This window comes from Pseudopipra pipra, chromosome 1 (genome assembly GCF_036250125.1).
Source record: "Pseudopipra pipra isolate bDixPip1 chromosome 1, bDixPip1.hap1, whole genome shotgun sequence".
Classification (NCBI taxonomy): Eukaryota; Metazoa; Chordata; class Aves; order Passeriformes; family Pipridae; genus Pseudopipra; species Pseudopipra pipra.
This window is the reverse complement of record NC_087549.1, coordinates 25,361,598-25,371,201: the sequence shown is the minus strand read 5'-3', so window position 1 is coordinate 25,371,201 and position 9,604 is coordinate 25,361,598.

Here is a 9,604-nt window from a genome sequence, read left to right as displayed (position 1 = left end):
GGGAGGAGGGACGGCGGGGCGGGGGCTGGGCCGGCCGCCCCCCGCACGGGCTAATGAGCGGGGCGGGCCGGGGGCGGTGTCTGCAGGAGGAACGTAACAACCTTCTTCTGTAAATAAATTTATCCAAAAGAAAGTGCATTTGCTGGGTTGTACGGTTGTTGGGGAGGGGGGTGTTCTGCTTTTTTTTTTTTTTTTTTAAGCTCTGTGTGTGGATATCGACGTCAGTACCAAGGAAGTGCTATAGTTGATCTAACTGGAACCGGTTGCCTTTCCTAGGAGTCTGGGGATGCAGACCGACTCAGGTGGCACTTACCCAGGTGTGAAAGTGGTGGTAACCTTTAAGGGCGCTCTGAACGAGTGGACATAAATCCACCCGTTAGCAAATCTGCTCGCCTGGGTAGCCTCTCCCCTGGTGTCAGCGAGCTCTCTCAGGACGGAAGGACTTAATACCCTTCTGCTAGACAGCGCATTCGGGCACCATCTGGAAGTCTCTGGCAAAGAGGGAAGATAGCCTTCTCTGGTTAATTTTTCAGACTATATTGAGATAAAGCAGATGTTAGTCAGCCAAGTATCATGTGCTTCTACTGTCCGTCAGTCGGAGATTGCCAGGCTGCAGTAACAGCAGAAGAAAAGCAGTTACTTTGTACGCAAGTGGACACGGCTGCCAAGTGCCACCCTATGTCCATGCGGTGTGATTACCAAGAAGCAAGACACTTCTTGAAACAGCTTATGTGGAAGGCAAATGTTTTTGTAAGAAGTGGGTAAAGAAGAGATCATGGCCTGAGACTTCACAAGCTGGTCATATTCTGTCCCTAATACAATTTATAATAAAATAGGGTTTCTTGCATCATGTTGAAAATTTTCTGTGGAAACTGTTTTTCACATTTGACTCTAGGAAATCAAACTGTTCTATAAAAACTGATTAATGTATCTGAGAGTCTATGAGAAATAATCAAAACATTAAATTAAATGGAGGCTGATGTGTTTTATTTTTATAAGATTCCAATTATTCATTTTTACTTTAATAACTATCATATGGAATTCTTTAATAACTATGATATGGAATTAATAAGCTATGGTAATATGATGGCAAAACAAAATGTTTTCAAAGATTATTTTAATGTTTTCCAAAAAAGAAAAAAAAAATGTTGAAGCAAATTTTGAAATATTGTTCATTCTTTCTCATTTGGGACAAAATTGTGGCTTTGAACATTGTTATTTCCTACAGAAATAAACTCTGAATTTGAGTGAGCTCTGATGTTATCATGTAAGTGATAAGGTGCTATAAGGCAGCTGGTTGTGTTATGCCAACTGTCTTCATCATGCAAGAAATGCAGTAAGGCTATGTTTTCTATCGAAAAATGTGGTAACTAATCTGGAAGGTGCTTTTTTAGTATAAATTAGGTGTTCAGTCAGCTTCAAAATACTCTCAAGCTCAAATCAATTCTTAGCAGTATTAGGGAGAGGGAGGAACTTGTGAAGATTTTTAAGGCTCAAGGTGTACTATGAGGCCAACCTTGACAGGTCAAAAGTAGATCATAAATATTACTGGTGAGGTTATATCTTCAGCCCATGACTTTGCTACCACATGCCCAGTTTTCAACAAGTACAGAGCCACAGGCTTTCTTTGGAGTCCTAATGCAGGAATTGGCATTTGCACACAGGTTTCTTTACAATTTTTCTTGTCTGGGAAAAGACAGAAAAGATTTTATACATTGTTAAACGTGACAACTAGACAGCACTGAGTTCCACCAACACCTAGTCCATCCTGCCACAACTACAGCAAATTGTCTGTGTGGGACCTCCTTCTCCACTGAACTGCTCTCCTGTGCCTCTGAAGAAGTTCAAGTTCATTCCCAGGTACCTGCAGAGAAAGCTATGTCACAACTCAGTCTGACAGCTCAAGTCTGCACATACATCTGAGAATTATTGTTATTAACCATCCCAACATGCTGCCCTAGTCTTGGAAATATGACAGTCATCGTAAATAAGTAGCCATTTGGGATAAAAAAAAATAAACATTCCTCCAGCTCCTTGACTTGACTTGTCAGAGCCCTTTAAACGCCGGTCACCTGAGCTGCTAAACAGTCTAAATAGCAGAAATTAGGTAATAGTTCAGTCATCTGCCTCTGTTTTTTAGTATTTTGAGTCCATGTGTTTAAGGTAGTTAAAGGTCTACAGGACTTTCCAACTCAAATGTTGCAGCCTGACATGTAGAACTGCTAGCATTGTCTACAATATCCATGGGAAGTTGGATGGATGCAGATAATAGCACTGGAGTGTACCAAAAGCTGTACCCGGAAACAAGGCAATGGACTCAGCTGGTAACAAACCTTCTTTGGATGTTACTCGGGCTCTAGAGGGAAGAATTCAAACATCAGATAATGCCAGGCTCTTTTTCCTCTGGACAGAAGTGCCTTCTGATACGTGTTTAATTACACTGCTATGCAGTTTTCCTCCTATGAAAATCCTACCTTTTCTGGTGGGTAGGGTGCTCTGCTCTGAGCAGCCTTGTTTGTGACTGAACTATCCAGAAGACACACGTCACTACTTGACTTCAGTGTTGTAGCACAAGCCACAGTGCAGGACACATCAGTTTTCTGCACTCTGCCCTCAGGCTCCTTGGAGTGGTGAGTCACAGGACATGTCAGCCTTGCACTGTGGTACTTGTTTGTGCTGCCAAGGCATCTCAGCATTGAAATTTGTATGACACAGACTAAGAATCCAACCATGTGCCTCTGTGGAAAATGCCTCCCTAAGTGCAGGTAAATTGCACTTTGAAAATGGCACAGGCAAATGAACCACTTACACCTCTGAGAACAGCCTTACAGATTTCTCAACGTAAGGCTTGTGTCACAGAATAGAATCACATATGTACCTCTCCGTCCTGTCCCAGTGTTGTGTTGCTTCATATAAACTTCTATACCAAATAAATGAGGGCTGAGCAAGACAGCATATTGGTTAAACAAGGCTTACATTAAGCAGAGACATAAAATTAATATGGTATAACGTATTTTCTTCTACAATCTTTATTGATTTTCCATGCTTAGTGTGACCTTTTGAGAAGCTCGGTAATGTTCAAGATTTTTCTTCATTTTGAAATGATTACCCTCAATGTTTTTCTTATTTTTTCATTTTCCCTAGATAAAAGAATCTATTTACTTTAGCATGAGACAAAACACTGAAAATGTTGAAGCTCACTGTCAGATGCAAAAATATTTTTGTATCAATAGTATAAACAACCACAACTTTTTGTTAATTTTGTCTCTTTAGTAAGTGTAAAAAAACTACCTTAGGGAGGGTGTTTGTGTTGTGCAGACTTTTTTCAGGTAACTTTCTAATTTTCTGTGTTATATTTAAGAGCAAATAACCTCTGATAATAACCTTTTATCTGTCTATTATTTTTATTTTCATAACAATGCTTAGAGTCTGCAAGCCTAAATCCACTGTGATAAGAGCTGTTCAAAGATATAAAGGAATACCCTGATCATTTACAATATAAGAAAGATAAAAATAAAAATTCAAAATTAATACATGTTATGCAAATTCACATAACTTCTCACTCACAATGTAAGATTTGGAATATAGTTTTTCTCGAGTTCAGTCAAAGGATTGTTTGCTAAACCAAGTCTCTTCCTAATGGCAAGTATATTGAATAAAAATAGAAAGGTAAGGGCTTATTCTTACATTTTCCCAGACTGACTGTATTAGAAGGAGCACAGTAAGCTAACATGGGACCTGGCTTATTTTTTAAAACTGTAATACAGAGAGGTGCATAGGAGCAGCATATACAATACACATAAAGTCCTCTCAGGATTTTCATTTGCAAAGTTATCCATCCTGTGCTGCAAGATCAAGTCTGTGACAAAATAAAATTTTATATTGCAGGTAGTCTGAAAAATGTAATTGCATTACTGTGTATAGTATGAGATGCAGGATATAATAATTAGCACCAGTTATAAAAATAACTAACTGTAGGATAGCACATGTGGTTTCAGGTAAGGTAATGCAACATAAACTAATACAATAACTATGATACAATATCCAGGATAGTATTTGGAAGATAGGTAAGGCTTTGAAAATGCTTCTCAGTTCTGTCCTTTGTGCCATGCCACAAACTAGCACAGACTTCCGACTCCAGATAGGATTGTGACTGGGCATTGATATGCACAACCGTGTGATAACTTCTGGAATGGTTAGTATGCTGGAATGTTTATTTTTATTTTCTTCTTTTTTCCTTTTATTGTATGTATCTGTAATTTATTCAAGTGCAAAAATATACAAGCACCATGAAAATGGGAATGTAATAAAATTCCATATATATCTGTGTTTGGGAAAGGGCTGTTTTCTCTCCATATTGTAGAAGTTAGACAGTAGGTCTACAGAACACAGGAATTAAATATGAACCTCTTATGTGAAGAAGAATTTTACCTTTAATCCCATCAACACTGCTCATCCCTTTGTGGTTGTGTGATAAGTCACTCTCCCACTGGCAAAACACAGACGTTATGTTATTTAGTGATGACTTTGGAGGGTGACAGCAGCTCAAGTTGCAGAAAGGGTTTGTTCTTTCAACCCACTCTTTCCCACCTGCAGAGCTACACAGGCAGGAGAACAGAATACCAGAGCTGTGGGAAGGGTCATACTTGCTGCACTGACAGCCTCTGCCTGTCGACACCCTCTGGTCCCAAAAGCAATGGGTAGCATTTGGCCAGTGACTAGACAAGTCTATTTTTAGTCTCTTTTTATCCTATATTTCTGTCACTACAGAGCACTCATGCAAATGTATGTATGGAAGCTGCTGTTACAAAGCTGCAATTTCCTGGACTGCATTAATTTTACCACAGTATATTATGACAGACAGAAATTATAATAGTAAAGAACTCTTCATTTACACAAAGGGAGATGTCTTCTGTTATTTCTAACTGGAATTGCAATTCTTGTAAAGTGTTATCTTCTTATCAGCTTTCCCTTATTGTACATCTGTCAGTTTTTTACAGTATTGGTGCTATTTCCAGTTAACCTTATTTTTAGAACAATGGAGGAGTTTTCAGTCTCAATTAAGAAGCAGTTCACACTGGAAAATGCAATGTTTATTGACAGGAAAATTGTTTATGGGTTTTAAATTTCTTTCCAGCCCAGTTCTGTCTCAGTGTATTAGCATAACTGTTAAGCTCTTTTTTGGTCATCTTGGAGACTCCAGCTGCTTTCAAAAATCCTTATTTAATTTATTAATCTTCTCTGAATCACATTACATATAGTCAAGATTCTTTACTTTGTTAATTGACAGATTTTGCTACTCAATAAATATCTATATTATTAAATATCTGTATTATATTTAAATATCTAGATCTCTTCCTTCTGTAAAATCATGCAATTTCTTTACTAACGCCAGTCAAATGGTATTGTATTAGTAGCTTTTGATTAATCTTTTAATTCTTTTTTCTACTTTCTTTCTATTCTTGAATGAATTCATTTTACAGAATTAATTTATTTCTAAAGTTATTAGACACTTCTAAATGTTAGCATCATATACAATTTTAATTTGATCTCTGATTTTTAGTCCTAAGGGTGGGGGGTTGAGGGGAACAATGAAGAAAAATTTGTCTTAACTTCTATTTGAGCATTTTTTTCTGTTTCATTTGGAGTTAGTTTTTAGCCAGAAACACCTCTGAGCCTTGGGTCACGAAACCAAGCAATATCAGGCTTATTCAATACCTACATAATACACATTCATAAAAAAATGGGTAAAGATCTAAAGTGACTTATGGTACTTCAGTAGACAGCACCTTTTGCTCTGAGGAAGAACAGAGCTGCTGTACCTTCCTGGCACCTGGTGGAGACTAAGTATAAAGAAGGAAGCTTCAAACCGAAGTCAAGGTTACAGCAGCTTTTGATCATTATCTATCCCATGACACATATCACAAGAATACCAGCATCTTGGTCAAACTCCACTTCGGATAATTAAGCATCTTGAATTCCCTTTGCCATTTCAGGAGCTCATGTCCACTATGGCTTGGGGTTCTGCAAGACTTCTGTGAGTTAGAGAACCTCCATACAACCCGATGGGAAAGAAAAGAGGTTGAGGGGGAATGGGTTTACTCTAGATACCCAAAAATTAAACTGTTTGCATGTTTGCATCTAAACATTGGCTGCATCTGCAGAACCTCTTCAACTGATGCTTTTCATAAAGAAATAGTTTAGCTTTAGAGATAGGAGTTCTATTGTGTCTTCTAGCATGTGATGCAAGGGTGGCAACAGCTAGTCTAATCACAGACACCATTAGAGAGGAATTGTAATTAACCACAAAACATTGTAGCAATGAGGAACCAGACAAATTAGAAACCTGGAGGAATTCCAACTACCAGAAATCTGAATTTCCTGCTATAAGGATAAAATGTATCTAGATCTTACCAGTGCAGGCTGAAAATGGAAAAATAGAAACATACATTTATCTCCCATTGATGGAAAAGATGTAAAAAGCATGCCAATAGTTATTGTGAGCTTCAGCAGAAGAATATTACAGCTTTTTGATACAAACCCCAATATCTTTCTGAGAAAGGTTAAAACAGAGCCAGGATTTACTTATCCTTATCAAATAATCAATCTTAAGATTGTCAGGAGAAGATGCAGGATGTATAACAAGGAGAAAGAATGCAAAATAGTGCAATTAAAGTAGTAACTGAGTAGAAAAAAATCCTTTACCAGTACTACAAACAAGTTTCTAGATCCACAGAGTTGAAAAAGGTGCAATGAAATGAATGTATTTAATGCCATTCCAGCATCTTTATAAGTAGTTCACCTAATGAAGAGCTAATAAACATTGTAAGCACATAACGCATGAAACAAGATTCCTGTGATCTTTTTATGCAGGGATGTCCTAGTTACAGGGGCTGGGACCAGTTTATCACTATGTGGATATAACCAAAACTGTGTATATTACACCGTCTATGTAATTTCTGATGGACTTTTAATAAATGGATTGTTTGCAGCAGTTGACCGGGGCACACCTGACGCCTCAGTCTACAAACTGGGTGTTAAAGAACCCTGTGAGGCAGGGGAGTGTTCTTTTGTTTTCACACCAATGACTCAGCTGTGATAATGCCCCTACAAAAAGGCATTAACAGCTTTACAGCCAGCCTGAGAGGTCGTGTCTGCTAATGGGCCACAACAGGCTGGCATAATAGGCAGCTGCAACACCTAGACCATCAAAGATTCCAAAAATATCCTATGCTTCACAGAGTTAAATCACCCATTGTGAAACTCCCCGCCCTGGGGAAGGCACTGGGCATTCCCACCTGAACTTAAGCATATATAAACTTCAGGTTTGGGGACTTCTGGTACCACTAGTCGGATCCAGAGGAGGACTGGAACTTCAACAGAGTTGCAATCATCATCTCGACCAATGGGTTTTCTTTTCCTTTAACTTTGCACCCAGGGGGACCGCGTGGTGCTCAACGTAGGGACTAACAAACACTGTTCTGTTCTTGTCCCAGGGTACTGGGTTATACATCTGTTTTTTGTTGGTTAAAACTAGGTTTTTTCTGTATCATTGCATTTATTGTAATTTTTTTTAGTAAATTGTAACTCTGACCTGTAATCTCTCTTGAGTTGATTTCTCCCACTGGTTTACTTTTAAACTAGCACAAAGGAGAAGAGACATAGTTGCTCCAGTGTATCTTGCAAATTCCATTTTGATGTGCATCAGCTTTGTGAACCAATGACAACTCTTTTTTTGTGATCTTGCTATCAGGTTGCTGCTTAGGTGATAATATGTAGCTCTCTCCCTGTAGAGCTGGAATATCTTGCATTGTGCTCCTACTTAATGTGCATACAGCAGTATGGATAGCTTCCACTTCCCTTATTTCCTGAAGGCAGCTATTACAATTCCAGCTTTGCCTTCCTTCCACAATCCCTCCCAGATGACCTGCTATACCATATGAGGTCTCTAGTATGCTATCTATTATAGATCACAAAAAGCACGAAAAGCTTCTGTAAGAAATGTATAATATCTATGTTCTTTGATATGTCCTTGTCATCTAACATCTCTGGGCACGTTACTAAAACAAATGACAGAGCAAGAATGAGTACAATTCTCTTAACATATTTTTGAGAGCATGCTATTGGAAATTGAGGAGTTGGGAGTTCAAAGTCACTAGTTTAGGATTTCCAGGGAAATGGAAAATTCAGTTCTGCCACAGATTCAAGCCCTAAAAGCAACTTTCCTCCTGAAAAAAAAAACCAAGCAAACAAAAAATACCCCAACAAAACAAAAGAAAAAAACAAACCCTGAAGGAATAATGTCATCTGTTTCTGTAAGTATCACTTGCTTCTAAGTATGGAAAATTATTTTTGTGAAATACTTAATGTGATAAATGGAAATACACATCAGCTTTGTTTATTTGTTGCTTTGGACTTGGAGAAACTGCTGGATCTTCTTCTTTCTCCTGCATGATACACTGCAAATGTGTAGAAAGCCCTGGCAGGTGCTTACTAATAGGTTCTATCAATCTGGAGATAAAAATTAACGAAGCAGTTTGAGTGAAGGATGGAAAGATGACTGATGTTAAGTGCCAACAGTGGTTCAAAATGTTAGAAGTAGCGCTTTTGTACTTAGAACCCCACAGCTATAAGGTACAGCTTATTCTTTCTTCATTTACCACGTGCTGTATCCTCCACATATTCTACACCTTTTAAAATAATTCAATCTTCTCATTTCGAATAATTGTTGTCTTACTTGCTCTCACCCCTCTCCACAATTCAGTCATAAATCATTTCACGTAGAGGGTATTCGCTGCAACACGCTCCATGAGCAAACAGAAGTCTATTGTCAAACTCATCAACTACTTAATCAGCTCTTTGTTTGTAAATGTTGGAGTTAGTGTGATAGTTTTCTTTGGAGTGTGTGCAGCAATGTCTCTGCACGTCAATCAGAATATTTGTGGGGCTCACTTGCTTTGGGATTACACTGCTGAGTTTTGGAATTTGTCCATCTGTTTTGTCAATCTCTTTTAACCATTAATTACCCCAGTACTCGTATTTACCACTCCAAGTCCTTACCCTGGTTTAGCTCTTGCTTTGTCCTCTTCTCTGGCTTCTCACTCAGCTTATCCCAGTTTTCTCTTGCAGCCTTGCTTCTTGCCAGAGATATCTCCTAAGTCCACCTATCTGAGATAGGGATCAATGATTGTTTGCCTCCTTCTCTGACTACTCCTAGTCCCATTATTCATCCCCCTATTTTAGAATTCATAAGACTGTAGAATAGTTTGAGTTGAAAGTGTCCTTTAAAACCCATTTAGTCTAGCCCCTGTACAATGAGCAGAGACACCTTCTACTACACCAGGTTGCTCAGAACCCTGTCCAACCTGACCTTGAATGTTTCCAGGGGTGGGCCATGTCCCATCTCTCTGGGCAACCTGTTTCTGTGTTTTAACCCCCTCAATTCCTCTCCCTTTGTCAAACACACTTTTTCCAGTTCCCCCTTCCATTTTCTACTGGCTTCAGACACTCTTTCCTCTTGTCACAGTCATGATTTCTCTCTTCAAATATCATCTGTCTAGTTCCTTTCAGAATTTTCACTTTCCTTTCCCTGTGTCTGGATTTC